Genomic DNA, 20,851 nt, shown 5'->3' with positions numbered 1-20,851 from the left:
GGCTCATGAGAAGTCAACAGCTGTAGTCAATCAGAATCACTTACAAGAAGTGAAGAGGCCATGACATGAAGCTAATTTGATTGACACAACTCGCTACATCACCAAAATTGACAAATTTTGTTGCTGTATGTATATTTTTGACCCAGCAGATTTGGTGACATTTTCAGCAGACCCATAATAAATTTATGAAAGAACCAAATTTTAGGACTGTTTTTTGTGACAAACATGTATGTGTTCCGATCACTCTATCACAGAAAAATAAGAGTTGTAGAACTTATTGAAAACTCAAGACAGCCATAACATTATGTTTTTTTACAAGTGTATGTAAACTTTTGACCACAACTGTAGCTAGCACTGGGTTCTCTCCTGCTGAGTGTGTGTCTGAAGCCTTGTTCCTCCGCTGGAAAGAAGCTATCTTTAATGCTCACATTTTGTACTTAACCTGTCACTGAACATTTCATCCGCTGCTTAAATATACACAGTGGAAACTTTATCTCCAGACATAACAATTCAGAGGCCGAGTGAGAGGAAGATAGAGGAGCGGGACAGCGGCGCTCTTCCTCCGTCACCTCCCAGCATCTGACAGGCCAGAATGCATGTCTGATGCAATGGAGGGCCTGGGTGAGCTCATTAGTGACACTTAAGGCAAATGAAATGCTGCAGGTCATAGAGAAGAGTTTTCATATCGATGTTCCTGACGTCATCCCGGCCGCCGGGTTGCCATGGCAGTGTGTTTGCATACACAGAGCGAGCTGCTGCTGCTTCAGTATGAGGTCACTCATCTCAAGTATGCGGCTTGGCTGGAACACTGCACTGTTTGGGTGTCTGGAACAGCACATTCCTGCCTGCAGTATTCTCTCAGAACACTGAAGGCCAGCAGTTTCTGCATGTGCTGCTTTTTTAGAGGTGCTGCTGTAAAGTTCTCTGTAGCGGTGGTACTGATTTGATGCTCAGTACCAGTATTGGGGACGATGCCAGGAGATAATCTTTGATTGAATATCGGAGGAAGAATTGATATGTAACCAATCTAGATTAGAGTATGGTATTAAGCTGAATTAATTGGATATTTAAATATCCAATTTTAAAGTTTACAGTCAGATTCCCTGAAAAGGATTAAGGCTAGTGGAAGGCCCAATCCAGTTTCTCTTTTGTACCCCTACCCCTTAAAACAGAGTTAAATAAAAATAAAAATTGGGACAACCCTTCATTTACCCAATACAGATGTATAGCAGTGGAGTGCTAATTATCAATGCTTAATTCATTATTATTGTCTGTTCCTGAATTCCTCTGTGACGGGAAGATGAAATTAGCTTTTATTTTCGTATATTTTTCCGTTCCATTTAGGTGCAGTGGGAAAGTTAGCTAGCTACTGAGAAAACTACTATTTTTTAATGCTTGATTTTTTTATGTATGAAAAAAAATGGCCATAAAACACTGAAAGTACAAATTAAACAATGATAATATAGCTATCATAAATAACAAGGAAAATACTGTGGTCATTTTTGCTGCCATCTTCTTAGTAATTCTCATAACCCTCTGTTTGGAGTGTGCCTCTGAAACATCTTCATTTGAAGGGCCATCTAATCCTAGCACTCTCCCTACACTTCCCTAACAAAAAAATTGGGACACTCTACCCCTAGACGTGCAAAACAGAGTGTAGAGCTAAGTGGTAGGGCCAAGGGGTATCTATTCACTTGCTTATCACAACTGGGTTTGATTCTTGTTTTTGAAACCAACCCATTTGGTTTAAATCACTCCAAAGGTCTTAGTGCCAATAGTCAGGTTATTTGACTGCAGATCAGATTTTGGTTGCATCTGAAAAAAAAAGAAAAAAAAAAGAAAAAACACAAAAATTAAATGTGAATATGTTTGTCTCGTCTATTGGGCAACAAATAAATTGGCTGATGCAAAAAATTATGGATAGGTTATTTTACTCTGCAGTAGAGCTTAGATTCTCAGCCCAAACACGATCTGACCCCGAGGCCTGACTCAAACGCTTTTGACATTTTGAACAGATTTTGCTCATTCAAACAGCCTAAAAATGGTTTTTAAAAGCTCAGATTTAACACTCTGCCTACGAAAAAATTGCGGGTTTAATTCAGGCTCGAGCTCAAAATGACAGTGTATGGGGCAGTGGATCGGGACGGGTCGGGCTGGATATTTTGGGTCCGATCTAAGCTCTACTCTGCAATTAGTCAATCCAAAATATAATTGATGGCTAAAAGCAAGTATTTAATTGGTGGATGCATAACATGATTGACAGGCTCATGTCCCGAGTCCTCGCGCTTTTACGTCTCTGGTCTGCAGCACCATCCTTTTGGATATTTAAGACACATCCAAATACATGGTAAAAAAATAAGAAAAACAAAGTACGCCTTTTTTTCAAATTCCATTAAACCATTGGCTGAGGCACAACACAACAGACAGGGACTCTATACTTTTGATTGGCCAATGCAAAAAATGATTGACAGTTTATCTCTGTTGTACGATTGGCTGATGCACAACATGATTGACAGTGTCCCCGCCCATTTGCCACGCCCTTAGTTTCTCCAGCCTGCAGCTAGTTACATGTACTACACTACCTAGGTTAGCTAATGAGGTGCTAACCACGCTCACCTGTAGCTAATTAATACAGCGCAGCGGAGAACTGCGTTCAGATACGCTTCTAATGAAAATGTCAATATAACTATATTTTGGAGGCGAAAGGGAAGGATTAAGACTGCCCAGTGTAAACTATACCCTCCAGTAGTGGATATTGCCCCAGCTTTGAAAGACTCCAACTTAAAGAAAGGTAAGAAAATCACCACGGAATTTAGGCTAACTAACTAGCTGGTTAACTGAGCAGTTAGCATTAGCTTGGCTATTTTAGACGAGCTAAGCTAACCAGCTACCTGCGAACTACATTAACTGACTGCTGAGTTTACTATTTCACTACTAAAAATAATAATTTTATTATATATCCTTACAAACGCTGAAAACCAGCTGTAGACCTTTTTAAACAAACATGAATTTAATTCTGGGTGTAGTTGTTGTTTATTTATGCAGCAGAGTGTTTAAACATCCCACGTAAATAGTCCAATATAAACAAAACACTCCTATTCCTTTAACTTTTTACAGTCTTGTTACATTAATGCTGAAAATGTTTTTTTTCTGTCTTTCTGTGACAAACAAAGAACCCTTAGGGGAAAACCGGAGAAGTGTAGTATAGTAATAATTTGGATTAGGTTACAGTTGCTTTTTTAAACAGGTAGTCAGTACTCTATAACGCAATACCCCCCAGCCCTATATACAAACATCAATTATTTTACTAAATATTTTTTAATAAACGAGTTTGCAGCTGTGTTTCTGAGTAATATTTTAGTACAAATAATATTATTTATTACAAATCCCTGGAACCCCAAATCGTATATGTCCTTGATGGAGAGACAGAACATTAAATGCTGCAAACCAGACCAGCATAAACCATAAACCATTTCAGACTAACATAAATTTCATGCTGATCTGTTTTTTGGTCAGCAAGATGTTTAAACATTTCAGGTAAATGGACCAATATAAAGAAATACCTTTTTTTTGCTTTAACTTTTTACTGTCTTCTTACATTAATATGTAATTGTACTGTAGATGTACTATGATGGAGAAATGTAGCTAGGTAGCTGAATAGTTATATAATGGGCTCCTAAAAATATGAGTGCTTTGAGGTGGCTTTTGGGTAGATAAAGAATGTTTTTTTTTTTTTTTTTTTTTTTTATAAAGAAGTTTGACATTTATTTTAAGAGTGTGAAGTTGACCAGGACTGTGATTTTTCCATGTTGGGTTTTATTATAATTACAATATTTGACGAGCATAGCAGTTATCTGTTTGACAGGTCATCAACATTCTGTAAATATCTGTGAAGCAACTCCCCCAACCCTGGTTTCTAAATATCGTGATTATTATTCATTTTTATACTATTTTTATGCCATAGGAAGAAGAATCTCTAATTATCTCCAGTTAAGCATCTCCATCTCCAGCACCAGGTTCCGGTGAGTTCAGACTAAAATATTATTTTTTGTTTACAGTGAGATGCAACTTTGGTCATAAAATCATGAGTCTACATAATAAGCTAACATAATGGCATGCAAACTAACATGTAGTCTTTTAAAAACCAGTGACCATTGAAAAATAATGGTTATCATTTCATGTCTTTTGTATTGATATAATAGTTATTTTAGCTACAACAATTTCCAGTAAATAAAGGTAAGTCTACTCAGGTCTCATTATCAATATCAGCTGACTTTCAGTGTTACAGTATCTATTATAAATCCTGGTCATACCACTTCTAGGTGACTACTTTTTTAGGTGTATTATACAGACTTTATCTGTTTAAACTTAGCTGTAAGACTCTAGTGGACCCTAGCAGCACCTTTGCAGGCTGCATTCGATTTAGATATTTTTTTTTTTGCCTGCGTGGCTCTGTAACTGAATGGTATGTCACATGTTTAAACAGATGGCACATATTCTCCGAAATAGTTCATCAGAACAAACCGAACAGCTGAAATCATAAAGTGAGCTCACTCTGACTTCCCATCTCAGGCTCCAGTTGTGCTCTTGCGCAACAATAAAGGATTTTATAGAGTGCCCGGTGTCTCCGTGTTTGCTGTGATGTGGGTCCATACAAACCCAGCAGAGCGGAGATGCTGCTTTTGCAGCTGGCCAACGGTACCTAATTCATTCCTCATATCAGAGGCTCAGATCTCCCTCTGCTTCTCAGCCGGAATGAGAAAATGATAAAGTGGCCCAAATGCATCAGTCCAGCTGCACTGGGAGTGTTGGTGTATGCGTGATGGGAGATGTCTTCGCTGTGTACATTTAATGAACTGTCATTCAGAGGAACATATATAGCCTTTTATAACATGGCCGCACTGGGTGTAAATACTTCCTCTTGAGTCAGCCAGACAGCTACCAGTTCAATTTTTGCTTGCATTAAATTTCCTGTGTCTTATTTTACTCTTCGAGTCCACTTATGACAAATCTGGGGATTTATGTGTCAAAGCTAGGCCTAAATATTTTTATGCGACCAATCTTTAACCTCTGCTTTATTTGGTTAATAACTGTTTGCAGCCCTAGGAATAGTCTAATATGTTTGCTAGCAGAGCTCTTAACAAGTGTATTAGTCACTGATAGTATTAGATAGGTAGTTTCATTGCCTTTAACTGACTTGTATTTGACAGTTATTTCCATTCACACAAGACAAGACAAGACTCTGGCCTTGCCAAATGGGGCTTGATTTAAAATACTCATAACTGATGGTTACGTTACGTGATAAAAAAATGCAATGTTCTGGCAATTGCATTTGCACTGATATTCAGAACTACAGGTGTTCTTCTCACTAGAACATTGATCCGCCTCATAGTACGTAGCTTAACCAGCTGGTTGATTGGCTATTTTTGCTAATACCCTGGAATTTAATCTGCAAACAAATGCCAAAAAAATAAGAACAATATTTTCTATTTGCTATAATTTAAAAATGTATTTTCACTATTTATTATGTAAAGTTTGTCACTCAAACAGTTTAATGCTTTATATAAACGTATAGCATTTACTCCCTTTTTTGCACAACAATACAGGGTGATGAGTGGCTTAAAAAATGTGGCTTTAGCCAAAAAGAAAGAGCTTGGGTTTAAGTAAAGTGGTGTAAATGCCATTTTATACATTTGATTTGTATGTATTTTTAAAAAAATAATTAATCACTGTTTGTGGTATAGGAACAAGAATTGTTGTTTCTGCAGCCAGACACTGCCAAATTTAAATTGTCTTTAATGATGTATTCCTAGTACACGCAACACTGTGTTTTAAGGAACATTTAAATGTCCTCTGTTGGGTATTCTCACAACTATAGAAATGGAATGTTCCATCCACCTGGCTCCCACTATCAGGCCTCACTCAAACTCATAATTCTCATAATTCACATTTGCCTGCCATTAATAAATTTGACAGTGTTCAAACTTTCTCACAACTTATACAGGTGTGGGTTATACTGAGCTATTCTGTAAGTTAATACTTCAAAATCTATTTACATACTGCAGTCCCATGAATTTTTTGGCATGTCAGTGTGTAATAAAAGCAAAAAAATACGTTTTTCTTTATTTTAAAGGGACCTTAAATATTTCACCATTTGGAATTCATTATATGTCCTTTAGGAAACTGGAACGTTAGGAATCTACAGTTAAAACTAGAGCCTAATGGACCCATCTCTTCTATCGAGCACATCCTTTTGTCCATATTGTTTTGTAGCTTTGTGTAGCTCTGAGCAATGTAGACGTGAACAGCACAGCTTAAAACAGAGCTATGGAAAATGGGCCAGGAGGTAAAAAGAATGAGATAAAAATATGAGGGGAAGATAAGTGTCCCGTTAGTTTAGTCTGCTGAGAAGAAATGAAAACTGTTTAACAGTCTGACTCTTAAGTGGTCTAACAACCAGCAATTACCAATTTGCAGAGTACGGTGAGTTGAATAAGCCTGTAAATGTTTGCACAAAGACAAACATAGCTGAGCCTCTTTACATGTGGTCTCCCCTGGACCTCACACATATACGTCATGACTATGTATCTGCTGCAGTGCACTGTGGGATGTTGTTTTCTTTAAACACATTTTTGCTCATCAGTATTCCATGGCCAAGTCATAAAAACAGCAGCATACTAAACCCTAAACGCAAAACCATTCAGAGATGCCATATACAGTTACAAACTATGTGTCAAGTCAGTAGAAATGGTATAGGGACATACTTAGTGGTTTATTCCCACAATGGTAAGCATAACCAAAACCAACATTCTAAGGCATGTCATGGGTTACAGTCTATAATCTTAAAGCAGCCATTGTCTTATAGAAGTAGCCAGTCATCAGATTTCCCAAGATGCCATCTAAAGTAAAACTGCTGCAGTCTGAATGCACAGACTGACGGCATGTCCAAGTTTAGCTCTGTTGACCTGGCGGGTAAGTGCGATGCTAGAGAGGAATATGTTGTTCTTTTTACGAGCGTGCTGTGAGGGAACACCAGAGGTGTTACTTCAGGCACTAATCTGATGGGGACTGCGGTCATGTGAGCAAATATATTTTTGTAAATCTGAAAGAAATAAACTCTGACTCAGACTTTAGTAAGCAGCACATTTCATTTGAGGGAAAGAAAACAAGTTTCCATTTACTTTTTAAATAAGCCGAATTATGTAGCCTTTTCTACCTTAAAATAGCAGCTTCAGAATTATTTTATGCTCCACTTACTGTAAAAGGGAGAATGGCATCTTTGTCTTTCCAGGTCCAAACCGGTTTTAACATTTCTGTGTTAAATCCTGTAACTCTCCTCTACGGTGTCAGTCCATGTACAGTCCAAATGCATTCGATGTCAGTTCTTATGTCAGGAAGTGCATGTGTAAAACGTGTCCTTTAGGAGTGGCATAAATCCTATTTGTTTCAATGGAGAAAGTATGCAGGCAGTGTAGTGCGGATTGTGTAGAGAGCAGCCTCACTGTGTGCCATTACTGTTGAGTATATTTTAAGTTTTATGCAAATTAACACATTTTCTCATCTTTGCTTCCTTTGCATACAAAAACATCACCAATGTGTCATCAAAGTCACTCTGTCTGTCTGCTTCCGAGAGCCTAGGAAGACTTGTGTGAGAGTCATTGAGAAGTCTGATGGCCTGTGGATAAAAACTCTTCTTTAGTCTTGTGGTTCTTGGTATCATGCTCCTGTACCAGATCCCAGGTGCCGGGAATGTAAAGATGCTGTGTTGGGGTGGGTTTTGCTCATGGCTATTGTGTGTGTGCTCTACTGATGACTCTATAAATGTCCTCCAGTGATTGGAGGACTGTACTTCAGAGCTCTTTGACAGTTTTATCTGCTTTGACAGAGACTGATGCTGCAGGTAAGGATGGTTTCAGTAAAACTCCTGTTAAAGCTGCTAAGAACTTTGGCTAGAATGCCATGCTTTTTAAGGAATATCTTCTTCAGAATTAAAAATATTGCTGAGACGTCTTTATTGAGGTATTGTGAGACCAGGTGAGATCTTTAATGAAGATACTCTAGAAATTTGAACAGGTTTACTCTTACGTTCCACTTATGTGCAAAAGTGTTTGCCCATGTCTTCTATTCCTTGGGTCAACAGTTGTCTTTTATTTGATTATTATTTTTGAAGAGATTGTTGCCCTATTATTATAAGGTCATCATGTGTACAATCTTCTGTCTATGGTCATTACCTTTCCAGTAGTCTATGAAACGACTAGTATCATTAGCAAATTTAATGTTGCTCTTGGTGTTCTGATGTCAGAAGAGTGTAGCATATGGGGCAGCGCATGTTCATATAACCTGGGGGCTCTAGTTGTAGTTAATTTGCTGAATGTTTGGTTGCTTATCTTGACTGGTTCAGGTCCAGACGATGGTCATCAGTCTAAATGTGTGGAACTATTTGATTAATTTTGATAGAATAATTGTGTTGATTGCTGAAGTGGAAGTTTAATCATTAGTCAGTGTGCTTGTCTCTAAATGCAAGAGAGCTCTGTGGATGGTTGATGAGGTGTTAACAGCCCCCTCTGTAAACTGTTCTGGCGGAAAGTGAACTGGAGAGGGTCCAAAGTGTCCTGTATGCTCTTCTGGATGTGGGTCATGACCAACCTTTTCAAAGCACTTGATCACAAATGGAGTGTGTCCTCCAGAGTCATTGTGCTCTTCTTGGAAAGGGGGATGATTATGGATTACAAATCCCCACAATATTGACCTGTGGAGCAGTGGACCTGTGTTCTGGACTGATGATGGTGCTCCTTCCAATTTTTTGACCTCAGTAATGCTCTTGTCACTAAATGCAGTCACATATTTAGAGCAATACTCTATGTCTGCAACTAACAACTATTTTAGTTGTAATTTTTTAGTAATAATAATCTGACTTATTATTTCAATTCGTTCTCAATTATTTTTATCTTCATTGCAAACTGTTCAAAATTTTAAATGTACTGTGGCATGAAGGCTGTGGCAATGTTAGATATTTTGGTAGTTTAAGCCTCAATGAGCAGGTTTTAGACAATCTTTGAAGCAATAGAGAGAAAGCTGACAGTGAGTTACTGTGAGCTGCATTTAGGTGGCCAGGTCTGTCAAAAATCCTGCTCAAAGACAATAGAAGGAACTATATGCAAGATTTAACTGCTGAGAATGTTTAAATGTAAAATGAGCTGATGTACAATTTCTGTACATTTTTATTGTTGATAAAGTAGATTAATTGTTGCAGCCCTAATGCTTAATAGAACAAAAGTAACAACAAATGAGCAGTTATCCCAATACTTTTGTCCATATTGGGTGTATTTTCTATGCTAATATGCTAAGCAAAGCAAAATAATTAAGATAAAATCCTAGCAGTAAATATCATCTTTCAGCTGATAATATGCTGAAATCTCCTGATGTGTGAACGTTTCCAAAGGTGGAATGCGGAAATGCATATAAAAGAAAGCAGTCATTAGGTGCTGAGAGGCCTATCAGGAAATATCTGCATGCACACAGACTAGCAGGGGAAGGTTTTTCGGTTACTTTCAAACGCTGATGGTACTGATTGTGATCTTTGTGTGTGAGAAAAGAAACTACAGCGAGAATGTGGAAAAGCTTTGACTAGTGTGTCATGAAAAGTGTGTGAATAAGCCGGCCCAGCTGCAGACACAATGGCATAGCTGAACTGTAACTGCTGGCTGGAATGCGGTGCATGGATGAAGGGGTAATAAGTTACCCGAGGCTCATCTCTCACTGCCTGCAGTGGCCCATTGGGGAGCCTAAAGGGGTCATCAGGCAACAGAGTCTATTAACATCATGTGTACACTACCGTTCAAAAGGCTGGAGTCACTTACTGTGCCTTTTTTTTAATATGATGCTGTGTATATACTACAATTTGTTATAATTTATAGGACATTTTATAATTAACTATATACCATTTTTATTTTTGTTTACTATTTTGATTTAAATTATTTGTTTAAAAATATTAATAGATTACAAATATAAAAATTCAAAAAACTTGTCTTTAAAAACTTGTTTAAATAATTGTAGCTAATTTTAAAAAGTTTGATATTCATTTTATTAAATATGTTTTTATGTGTGTATATTCTGACCTCCATTTATGCCTTAAAATAAAACTGGCCACATTTCTGCTTTTAATCCTTTAAGATTTAGGTTATATTTTGTAAGCGACCACTATAAGTTCAGTGTGAACGATCTGTGTCGATGCTGACACACCAACCAGAAATATCCAGCTAACAGCATTCTGTGTCCTGTGATCACTGATACAGGATCACCAACAAAAACTAAGAGTTATTATATATTTATTTAGTTATAGATGCCGAATAAGCACAAGTCTCTAACAGAGTGGACAGTAAATGGACAGTGTTTTTTTTTTTTTTTTTTTATAATGTTTAAACACTCTAGCAGTTCTACTGTGTCTGAGTGTGTTGTGCTGGTGGTAGGAGTGGCTTAAACACACCACCAACATGTCAGTGTCTCTGCAGTGCTATGAATGAGCTCCTAAATAATTGCTGCTCTGTGGTGGTCCTGTGGGTCTTGAACTTTGAGGAGCAGGGTCAGAGTGGCTAATAAAGTATACAGAGAAATAGAAGGGCTACAATCTCTAATTGTAGAACATACAGAGCATAATGTGTCCTATATGATCAGTGGAGCTGATGAAATGGACAGTGAATGCAGAAACAATGAGGTGCTGTTAAGGTTATGGCTGATTGGTGAACGCGAATGTGCTGTTTTGTGTAATGGAACAAAAACAGTACATTTAATAGGCGCACTTTTTGCTTAGTTTTAAGTTAGTGTTTCTTTACCCCGTTTATCTTAAATTGAAAAGCGTTCACAGTTATTTTAGATTAATCTACAGTTCTGTTTATTATTGATACATTCCTACTTACTATGTGGTGTATCCCAGAACTATCGCGTTAGAATGATTCACATTAGCAGTCAAATACTCTGTATTCCAGCAGAGTAGACTGTGTTGATCTGTAGAAAATTAATGCATATTATACACAATAATACGTCAAGGCAGAGCAGGTGGTTCAGTCTAGCCGTGGTGTCTCTCCCGCTCAAATTAAAAGCTCAGCGGCTTTCTGTGAGGCATTACATCATTAATAGGCTCTTAACTCATTTCTGCAAGTGAGGTTACACTAACCCAGACTGCATTGCATAAACCCTCTGGATAAACACCAGGGTGCTTCTATTATGGCAGTGCGTGGTTGGATGTCTGTCCGCACAAAACGTTCAGAGACTTTTGTCACCAACTATCCATCGTGTCTCCTGACTAACACCTGATCCAGAGGATTACCGTTAGCTCTGGCTCGCACACAGTGTCCACTCTTCGAGCCTAGAGTGAGAACTGTCCCGCATTTCTGATTCAAGTGTAGATAAGTCAGGATAAGCTGCCTGTACATTTTTATTCGCTCTGTCTGTCCGTGTGTCTATCCCACTCCATCTTCAAACTGGCTGATGCTTTATGTGGGCGTGGGTGTAGTCATGGGTGCTGGGAAGGGTATTAAGCTGTAGTTGGTATCTTGGCAGGCTTGAATTAGTGCCTCACAAGGCCTCAGCGTCCCAAACAGGGAAATCCCTCTGAAGGCCCCGACCCCAAAACAACTCAGTTTACCCAGTTTGGCCCAGACAGGGCAAGAATTAATGAAATATCTTCATCAGTTGTCTAACTGTGCTGTTTTAACCAAACCTCTTATCTCCTGGCTATATTCATATTCATAATACTTTTTATTGTGTGTTAATGAAGTTAGATTCCACTGCAAAGATATCATTTGCATCATTTCTACTGACCCATTTGTCCTGAAATCATATAATGTAATAAAATTCTTTAAAATGTTTAAGTAGTGCAAAAAACTGATGTATGACCAGATACACAAGTAAAAAAGAAAATATATTACATCAATCAGTATACCTGAAGATATGTTCCTAATGCACATTGCAAGATGCAGTGTTCAAATTTTTTTTTTTTTTAATCTAATCAATCTGATTGATACCATTTGTCCTTTTATTGCCTGTAAATTAAACAAAGCCCAAATAAGAAAACTGCATGAGTGGATTTTAATAAGAACACTATTGTTGTGAAATATTCTTAAACTAAATTTTCAAAACACCAAACAAATTCTTAAATATATTAAGAATATATTAAATAAGTTCCTAAACCTAGGCTTTTTATGCTGCCTCTCTCTCCCTGTCACTAATTATTACATATTTTTCATTATTTGGTTAAACCCATGCAGCTGATGATAAAATGTATAATAAAGTGCTGGGTAAATGATCAAATCATAATCAAATTATGCGTTCTGATTATTTCAGTAAACATGAACTAAAGTGACTGTGAAGGAAAGAGCCAACAGGCAATATATTTTGGAAATTTTAAAACTGTAACAGGATGTTAGAAAGCAATTATTTGTGTCTACTTTTAATATTGTAAAATTAAACATTCGTTCTAGAAATTAAATGATTTAAACTGATTTCCTGAACACATTTTAAGATTGTATGTAGAATTGTTCTTAAGAAGTAAACAGTTAAATTAATCCTTAAATAATAGGTCTATGCTTCTACTGTGTAGCACTGTTCATTAACACCATTCTGAAAAGCATTGTAGTTAAAAAGTCCAGGATTTATTTACTAACAAAATATCAGGATTTAATAAGTAGGCTAGGGTCAGGCTGGATATTTTTGGACCTGATTTAAGCTTTACTTGTTACTGTGCTATTTGTTTAAATAGTTGCCATATACAGACTCTGTATAAAGTATTTTTATGTGATGTATGCAATTGTTAAATATAGTAGAAGTATTGATATTGATATACAATATAAATCTATATATAAATAAGACATTGTGACAACATAATTTATTGCAATACTGATGTCCTATTGCCCTCCCTAAGCTGTGATGTTATATGAATGTTCTTTTATGGGTCAAAGAACAAAAGGTCAAACCTTCAAGACTTGACAACATTAAACAAAAGCATGGAAACTAAAAATGACTTTTAGTACAAATTCTACAATTTAATTGCTTCCATTTAAAAAACCCTTGTAAATCTTGGACCACTGCAGTGGTTCCTTTTTTAAAAGGCTAACAAGAAGGCTTTTTGTGGAGAATGTGTCCTCTTCGGTAATATTTCCATAACCGCAGTGTATAAACAGATCCCGCTGGAAACTGGGACGAGTCCAGGGTGCTCCGTCTCACCTCCAGGATTTGTCCACCGCCGCCACAGGCCAGACAAGAGAAATCTGTCTGAAACTCTTCTCCTCCACTGCAGATGTAGCCGCCTGGGTTTGGTCAGATTATCGCCTACCTTTGCTGTGTCTAGACAACACATTACAGTCAGGTTGGGAGAGTATTTTTGTTGCGCGGGATGAAAGAAGGATTACTGTATACCATATTTCACCAGAGTCATCCTCTTACCTTCAGACTGATGAATGTCCAGCTGGTTTTCGGTCCTGACTGCATGTTTGTCTGGGCTATGTGACAAGGGATATTATTCTTGATTTGTGAGGTTCGGTGATACAACTAGCTTTTGTATGAAACAGGAGAATCCTCAGGATCCTTATCTACCTTTTGATGCAAGTAGAGGTCCAACTAGACATGACTCGTCTGATCTCCTGAAACACAGCTGTGATTTATCTCGTCATCAGAAAAATGTGAGCATCTCACCATTCTCACCCTTATCTGTGTGTGAAATGCTAACACAAACTAGACTATAAATACTCTGTACAAACTGTAATTAGTGGTCTGGTGCCTGCTAGCACTGTACAGAATGGAGATGGCACTTTGCTTTGCCAGCTTGAAAAGAACTAGAGCTATAGTTAGCATGTATTGTGGTGTGTTTTTTTTTTTCAGAGAAGTATGTGAATCTTTTTAGGGCTGCACCTAGGACTAAATAATTATCAACATTATATATAAACTACATGCTAATATTTTAAGCTTCATAACTAAGGACCAGGGTAAACCAAAGGCATAATATGCATACCATGCCATGTTGTAGGACTTATCCTATCTAACCATTAATCTGTTATCAATGTAACTGATTAATCCAGCTCAGAGAAACAGTTATCAATAGGGCTAACATGCTCTGAGCCGGCCAGCCACTGTGTCTGTTTGTATCTTGCTTCAAGCTATAAGCACTATATAACCAGAGTGCATCCAGACTGGACTAAAATTACCTTACGACCACAGAGTTCAGCAAAAAACAGTAGGTAACTCAGCCTGTAATATTCTCATGGATGTCTGGCAAGGACGTCCTTAGTACAGCTGATTGAATATATACAGTGGGGAAAATGGTTATTTTAATGGATGAACATTTGACTGTCTTCTAATATGCTTGTTCCTGGTCAGATTCACTGTGTGCAAAGCAGAAATATCCACAGTATTACATGGCACCATTCTCAAGGGAACGAGACCCCTGGACAGGGCACTAGTCCATCTTAGGGTATCACACACACACACACACACACACACACACAAATGGGCGATTTAGTATAGCCAGTTCACCTACCATGTGTCTAAAACTAGGTTCTTCAAACCTTTAAGGCTTTATGGTTTCTAACACTGACATCTCTGATTTTTAAACATAGTCTTTTGGAGAACAGAAAGTGATTCAGCCATTGCTCAAATAAGTCTTTCGTTCACCTTTATTTTATATCTTAATACTACTCCAAATATTCTCAATCACGTCTCATTTAGATTATTAAAGATCCAACAATTTGACCTCATTTCAGGCACAACTAAAGATTTTGTTCTGGTTCTTCTTGAATGAGCATCACAAAACAGAAACTTTTTGGCACCTTTGTGTTTGTGAAATTGTATGTAAAAGCTGTGAGAATGGCTTTGTGGGTCTGGACTGTGTGGGAGTGGACAGTGTGTCAGTGTGGATCCCCACAGCTATGCTGGAAGCCGGGAGTCCGAGTGGTTACTGCACTGTGTGTTCAGTGCCAGAGGGGAAGTGTGACACAACTCTCATGTCAGCAAGGCCTTACCACCATCTGCTCACTTTTCTTTCCCCCCCTCTCTTTTCAGCCTTCCTTCAGGTCCATATGTCATCATGAATCAACAAGCTGCCCAGTAACCAATGGTGAATTAGCTGGTCTAAATGGAGCAGATGAATAATTCTCTGTACTCCTCACTGAATTGATCATCTTTATTGTTACCAGCAAGCAGGTAAGAGGTCAAAAACAGCACAGCTTCAGCTTTGAACTCTTCACAGGTTCTAATGATAGAAACCACCCAGTTTGCTGTGTTTTCTGTTAAGCATTAGTCACATTTTATTTTGGTTTCTATATGAGTGGTTTTATTCATTTAGAACATATGACTGTGGGTGTTAGTAGCTATTGTAAACATGGCAGTAAAAGGAGGCTGTATTTCAGGCCAATTTCGTGCCCCAAACAAATTAGCAGCTTTACCAACCGTTCAGCGAAGACAGGTCTGTGATCTGTTGTAACCTCTGAAAGCAGACAGTTACAATTTGCATTGTCTTATTATTATTATTATTATTATTATTATTATTATTATGGGTGGTGTGAACATATGGCAACTTAACCCATTTGGCCAAAATTGGCACAATAAATGTGCGTTCTGTGTTTAAAGTTAATAGGTTTCAGTGAATAAGCGACAAATTAACATCCACTTGAGATCGATTAGCAAACCTGCTTGGATACCTTTCATCATTTAAAGTGCCAACCAAACCATAAAATCATATCGATGTGGGAGGTCAAATATTTTTTTCTTGAATCATATACTTCCTAAGACATTACTTCTTGTGGGGGGAGCTAATCAACAGAATAGGGTTAACATGCCCTAAAGAATACTGACACCAGTATATACATGATTTCTGGTATTTATTTATTTATTTAGGAATTTATTTTTCTCTTCAGTAACACAGAGGACATGAAGTATCATAGTGAATTGTCTTGTGATACATTAAGTATCACAGAATCGCAGTATTATGAGATCATTGGTATTGTGGGCAAAGTATCTTGATAATGCATTATGACCTGTCCTGTGATTTCCACCATTATTATCAAGATATAGACTATTCTAATCTTAATAGTAGGGTTTGGCAGGTTTGCTGAAACTGTATTATCAAATATTGCAGTGCCAGCATATCACTACAAGTTCTACGTGTTCGCCTGTTCCTGTTGTAGCACCACTTTAATTAATACCTGCATTATTTCTAGACACAAATAGCTAGTCTCTTTCTGTTTCACATTGCATTGTGGGATAATACTGTCCATTCAAATCTATAATTTTGCAAATCCAGATACCTGCCTTTTGTCAGCTTCTTAGCACCTGTTCTGTTTGTGACCAGCCTACTTTTCTCCTATTGGCTAGACACAGAAGAGCAGCTGTACTTATTTGCATAAAGTTAAACTCTGCTGAGCTGTTTTGATGTACGGTGTAGGGAAGTAAGAGAGTGTCAATATCGTATTGTACTGGGATTAGGGGTGGGCGATATGGCCCTAAAATAATATGATATTTCATGATATTTTTGTGATAACGATACTCTTGGTGACATTTTAAGAATACACTTACGACAAAATAAAAAGTCTATTCTTGCATAAAATATGACGCACGCAGAGGTATTAAAAAATAGAAGAATTTCATCAGATTTGTTACAGAAGTCAATCATCCAGAATGTCATGATACTAATAATGAGCTCCGTATATCCAGGAATAAATTAGAGTAAAATCAATTTTTACTTTTATTTTTAAAATAAATAAAAGAAATAATGAAAATGGGGAAAAAAGTAGTATCCTCGTGATAGTTAGGGGAGTCTAATATTTCAGGGTATAATATTAAAAATATTATATTGTTGCGTACAATACGATATGGCACACCTCTAACTGGGATATTTTCTTTACCAGTACTGTAGCCTTTTTAATCCTGACTACTAAAAGGCAGTGTTGTTTTATTTTTGATCCAGCTGTTTGGTTGCATAAAAAGTCAACCTTCCATGGTTATGATACTGTTTTTATCTAAAATTTGATTTAAATAATAAATCACAATATATTGAATTATAACTTCTGTATCGTAATACGTATTGTTTCGCCAATTTCTTTGCCAATATGCAGTTCTATATTCAGCGCAGGCTTGTGGTGGCTATCTCAGTTGAAAGGAATAGGATGCGAAATGACTACTGTCAAACAGGCAATTCTGAGCACTGCCCCCAAACCTGACCCCGTCTAAACAGCAGTGTTTTATATTGTAGGTACTCTGACCAAAGCATAACACAAATATTTCCTTGAAGCCTCAGGGAACAGTGTAATAAGTGATCTAATTTGTCACCTTTGCATAGGTAACGTTCATAAGCGTGAAAATAGTTCTACAATAGGAAATACTCTCGTGTCACACATCATAAGGCCTTGTACATAAATACACTGTGTTCCAAATTATTATGCAAATAATATTTTCTCAGATTTTCCAAAATTACCTATATGAATTGCAGTCATTGTAATTTTCTAGTCATCGACTATTAGAGTACAATTGAAAGGTTTTTGAACAAACTGCCAATGATAACAGTATATTTAAAAAAAATAAAACACTCAAAATGCATGTTCCAAATTATTATGCACAGCAGAGTTTTCAACCTTTTTATTTTTATAAAGAACAAAAAATTGGTCATTTATGAAATTATAAGCATTAGCAGGTTATTACAAACTGAAATCAAACAGTTTTCCAGTCAAAACTTTATTCTAGGAGATCTTACAATTGCACATAGGACCCCTTGTTTGAAAGGATCTTCTGAACTCTCTCGTCCATTGAATTTGTCAGATTTTGGATGGTATCTGCTTAAATTGTTTTGCATGCAGACAGAATACCCTCCCAGAGCTGTTGTTTAGATGTAAACTGCCTCCCACCATCATAGACACTCCTTTTGATGATGCTCCAGAGGTTCTCAATAGGGTTGAGGTCAGGGGAGCATGGCGGCCACACCATAAGTTTGTCCCCTTTTATGCCCATAGCAGCCAGAGATGCAGATGTGTTCTTTGCAGCATGAGACGGTGCATTATCATGCATGAAAATGATCTTGCTGCGGAATGCGCGATTCTTCTTCTTGAACTATGGCAGGAAGTGCTGTTTGAGAAACTTCACATACATTATGGAGGTCATCTTTACCCCTTCAGGGATCCTAAAGGGCCCGACAATCTCTCTCCCCATGATTCCAGCCCAAAACATTACTCCACCTCCTCCTTTTTGGAGCCATAGCCTTTTTTGCATGGGGTGTCCATCAACCAGCCATCCACCACTCCATCCATCTGGACCATCGAGTGTTGCACGGCACTCATCGGTGAACAAAACAGTTTTGAAGTCAGTCTTTATGTATTGTTTGGACCACTGGAGCCATTTCTGATTGTGTGCATTGGGTAGAGGAGGTCGACAGGATGGAAGGACCCTGCATCTTGTTGTTCGGGGGATGTTGGAGGCACCAGCAGCTTCAAAAACTTGTCTGCTGCTATGACAAAGCATTTTTGCAGCTGCTCTTTTAACTTGACAAAATTGCCTGTTGGAAAGAGTCCTCAATTTTCCTTTATCAGCACGCACACGTGTGTGCTCTGAATCAGCTACATACTTCTTGATTGTGCGATGATCACAATGAAGTGTCTTGGCAATGTTGATTTTAGTCATGCCTTGACCTAAACACTCCACAATTTGTTGCTTCTCAGCAGCCGACACATCCTTTTTCTTTCCCATTTTGGCTAAAAATGTAGGCTGCTTAATTATGTGGGACAGCCTTCTTAAGTAGTCTTGCCTTTAATTGGACACACCTACCAAATAATTAGCACAGGTGTCTGCAATTGCTTTCAGTGATGCAAAGAGCCCTGACACACATCACCATCGATGAGTTTAACTGACAAACAAAAAAAATCTTACCTTATCACTCCTAAACACTTTTTGCATAATAATTTGGAACACAGTGTATACATCATATTAATACATCTCTTACAAAATCAAACCACCTCTATTTCATATACAGCAGCAGTCTCTCATGTCATGTGCGGTATGCAGGTAAACATACTTGGGATTCTTTATTTATTTTTACTCTGGTAAGGGCCTCTGCTGACAAAGAATGTGCTCTGTGTTCAATTTGGTCTCTTAACTCCATGCTCCAGTGTGTGGGATAATTTTGCCCATATGGCTCTGCCCAACTCAAGGGCATCTCTGGTGTACCACCCATGAGGGGGCAGGAGGGCAGGAAGGAGGAGGGCCAACCCACTTGCTGGTGCACGTCTGAGCTGTAAGTGGCTAAGGCTGGTCATGGAAAGACGCGTAATTGCTACAAATGGCTTCCAGAGCCCACTTGAAAGCGGAAAAAAGGGGTGAACAAGACTGATTAATGAACAAGCAGTTTGTTTGAGTGTCCCGTTTAATTAGGCATGCAATTTATCATAGTTAGCAGCAGTAATTACTTCAGCCCTCCATCACGTGGAGGGGAGGAGAGGGGCGGATAAGGCTAGCCGGGGTCAGGGTGGGTGACTGACTGAAAGCTGCAGCAGGTGGAGAGTTTGTGGTCCAGACTGCTGAAACTACTGTAGCCTACTGACTCACAGAGGCACTGACTCTGACTCAGTGGCTCAGTACTGCAACACACCACCAGTCTGACTACATCAGCACTAAATCCAACTCGTATAACTGTTTCATTTTAAATGTGGTTGGTTGCTGGAGTGTGTACATAACTGCTGGTCTTGTCTGTCTGTCTGTGGCGAGTCGAGGGAGATCTACATTACGATAGGCGGTGATTAAGCGTTTTAAGCAAGAAGCTTCCGACCTCACTATGTTTATATGCACCATTATGTGTCATTTAAATATGCTGGATAATCTCAACATGTCTTTGGGAGGTTTTTTAAGCACCGTTAACTTGTGCAGCTCTGTGGAGAAATTGTGAAATTGAGCAGACTGAATGGAATTTCAGTAAATTTTGATTTTGGCACATCAGCCACAGCCCTGCTGTTGTGCAAAGGTCAATGTATGAATCACAGTTCTCTGTGAGAGAAATAATTTATATCATACTGCATAGGCGTAATGGAATCATGGTCTAATGCAGTTACGTTTTCGACACATTTACAGCTCCTACCAAAGACATCAGACAGGCCTAATCCCTTCATGCAGTAATCTTATGGCTTATGATCCAATAGCTACTGCTATTGACAACAGTATGTTAGGGAGAGCAGGGCACAAACAAATGTTTGCCCTGTGGTGGTCCTGTGGGGTCCTTACCATTTGACACACAGGCTGAGAGGAGGTTAATAAAGTATGTAGAGACACAGGTGGACTGCAGTCTGTAAATATAGAATTACCAAGTGCTCCTATACGGTCAGTGGAGCTATTAAAATCGGCAATGATCGTAGAAACAAGTGGGTGTGTGATATACTACCAGCATAGGGTATACTTCCCTTCAAAAGTATTGGAACAGCCAAATCAATTCCATTATTTCAGTTCTAGACTGAAAACATTTGGATTTAATAAAAAATGAAAAAAATGAGTCAATGTAAACATTTATAAGATGGATGCAACCAAACTAATTGGGAGATATCTCATCATGTAAAAAGATAATGACACAGAACACACTGCCAAAAATACAATGTTCATCAAGGGCAAGAAGTGGAAGATTGTAGAGATTATTTAACCCTTTACCCTATAGCACATGCATTTAACCTGCTGCAGAGGAAACAAAAAAAACCCGAAAGAGGCTGCAGTGAAAGCTTCTAAAAGCATCACAAAAGAAGATCGCAAAAGTTTTGTGATGTCACTGGATCACAGACTTGATGCAGTTAGAGCAAGCATAGAATTTTGCTACTCAATATTAAGTCTTATTTAAGTT

The 20,851-nt window shown here is 38.0% G+C and overlaps 1 long non-coding RNA gene across 1 annotated transcript in view; it reads left to right on the top strand.

The window, feature by feature from the left end:
- Positions 1–2,574: 2,574 nt before the first annotated feature.
- The window catches only part of LOC111194128 (uncharacterized), a 68,648-nt gene continuing 50,371 nt past the window's right edge, over positions 2,575–20,851 (top strand). Inside the window, exons 1-3 of the long non-coding RNA XR_002650937.2 lie at positions 2,575–2,791; positions 3,965–4,022; positions 15,052–15,192. This is a non-coding gene — a long non-coding RNA (uncharacterized LOC111194128). The remainder of the gene's footprint in view (positions 2,792–3,964; positions 4,023–15,051; positions 15,193–20,851) is intronic.

The sequence above is a fragment of the Astyanax mexicanus genome, chromosome 13 (assembly GCF_023375975.1).
Source record: "Astyanax mexicanus isolate ESR-SI-001 chromosome 13, AstMex3_surface, whole genome shotgun sequence".
In the NCBI taxonomy this organism is placed as follows: Eukaryota; Metazoa; Chordata; class Actinopteri; order Characiformes; family Acestrorhamphidae; genus Astyanax; species Astyanax mexicanus.
This window is presented reverse-complemented; position numbering and strand designations above follow the sequence as displayed.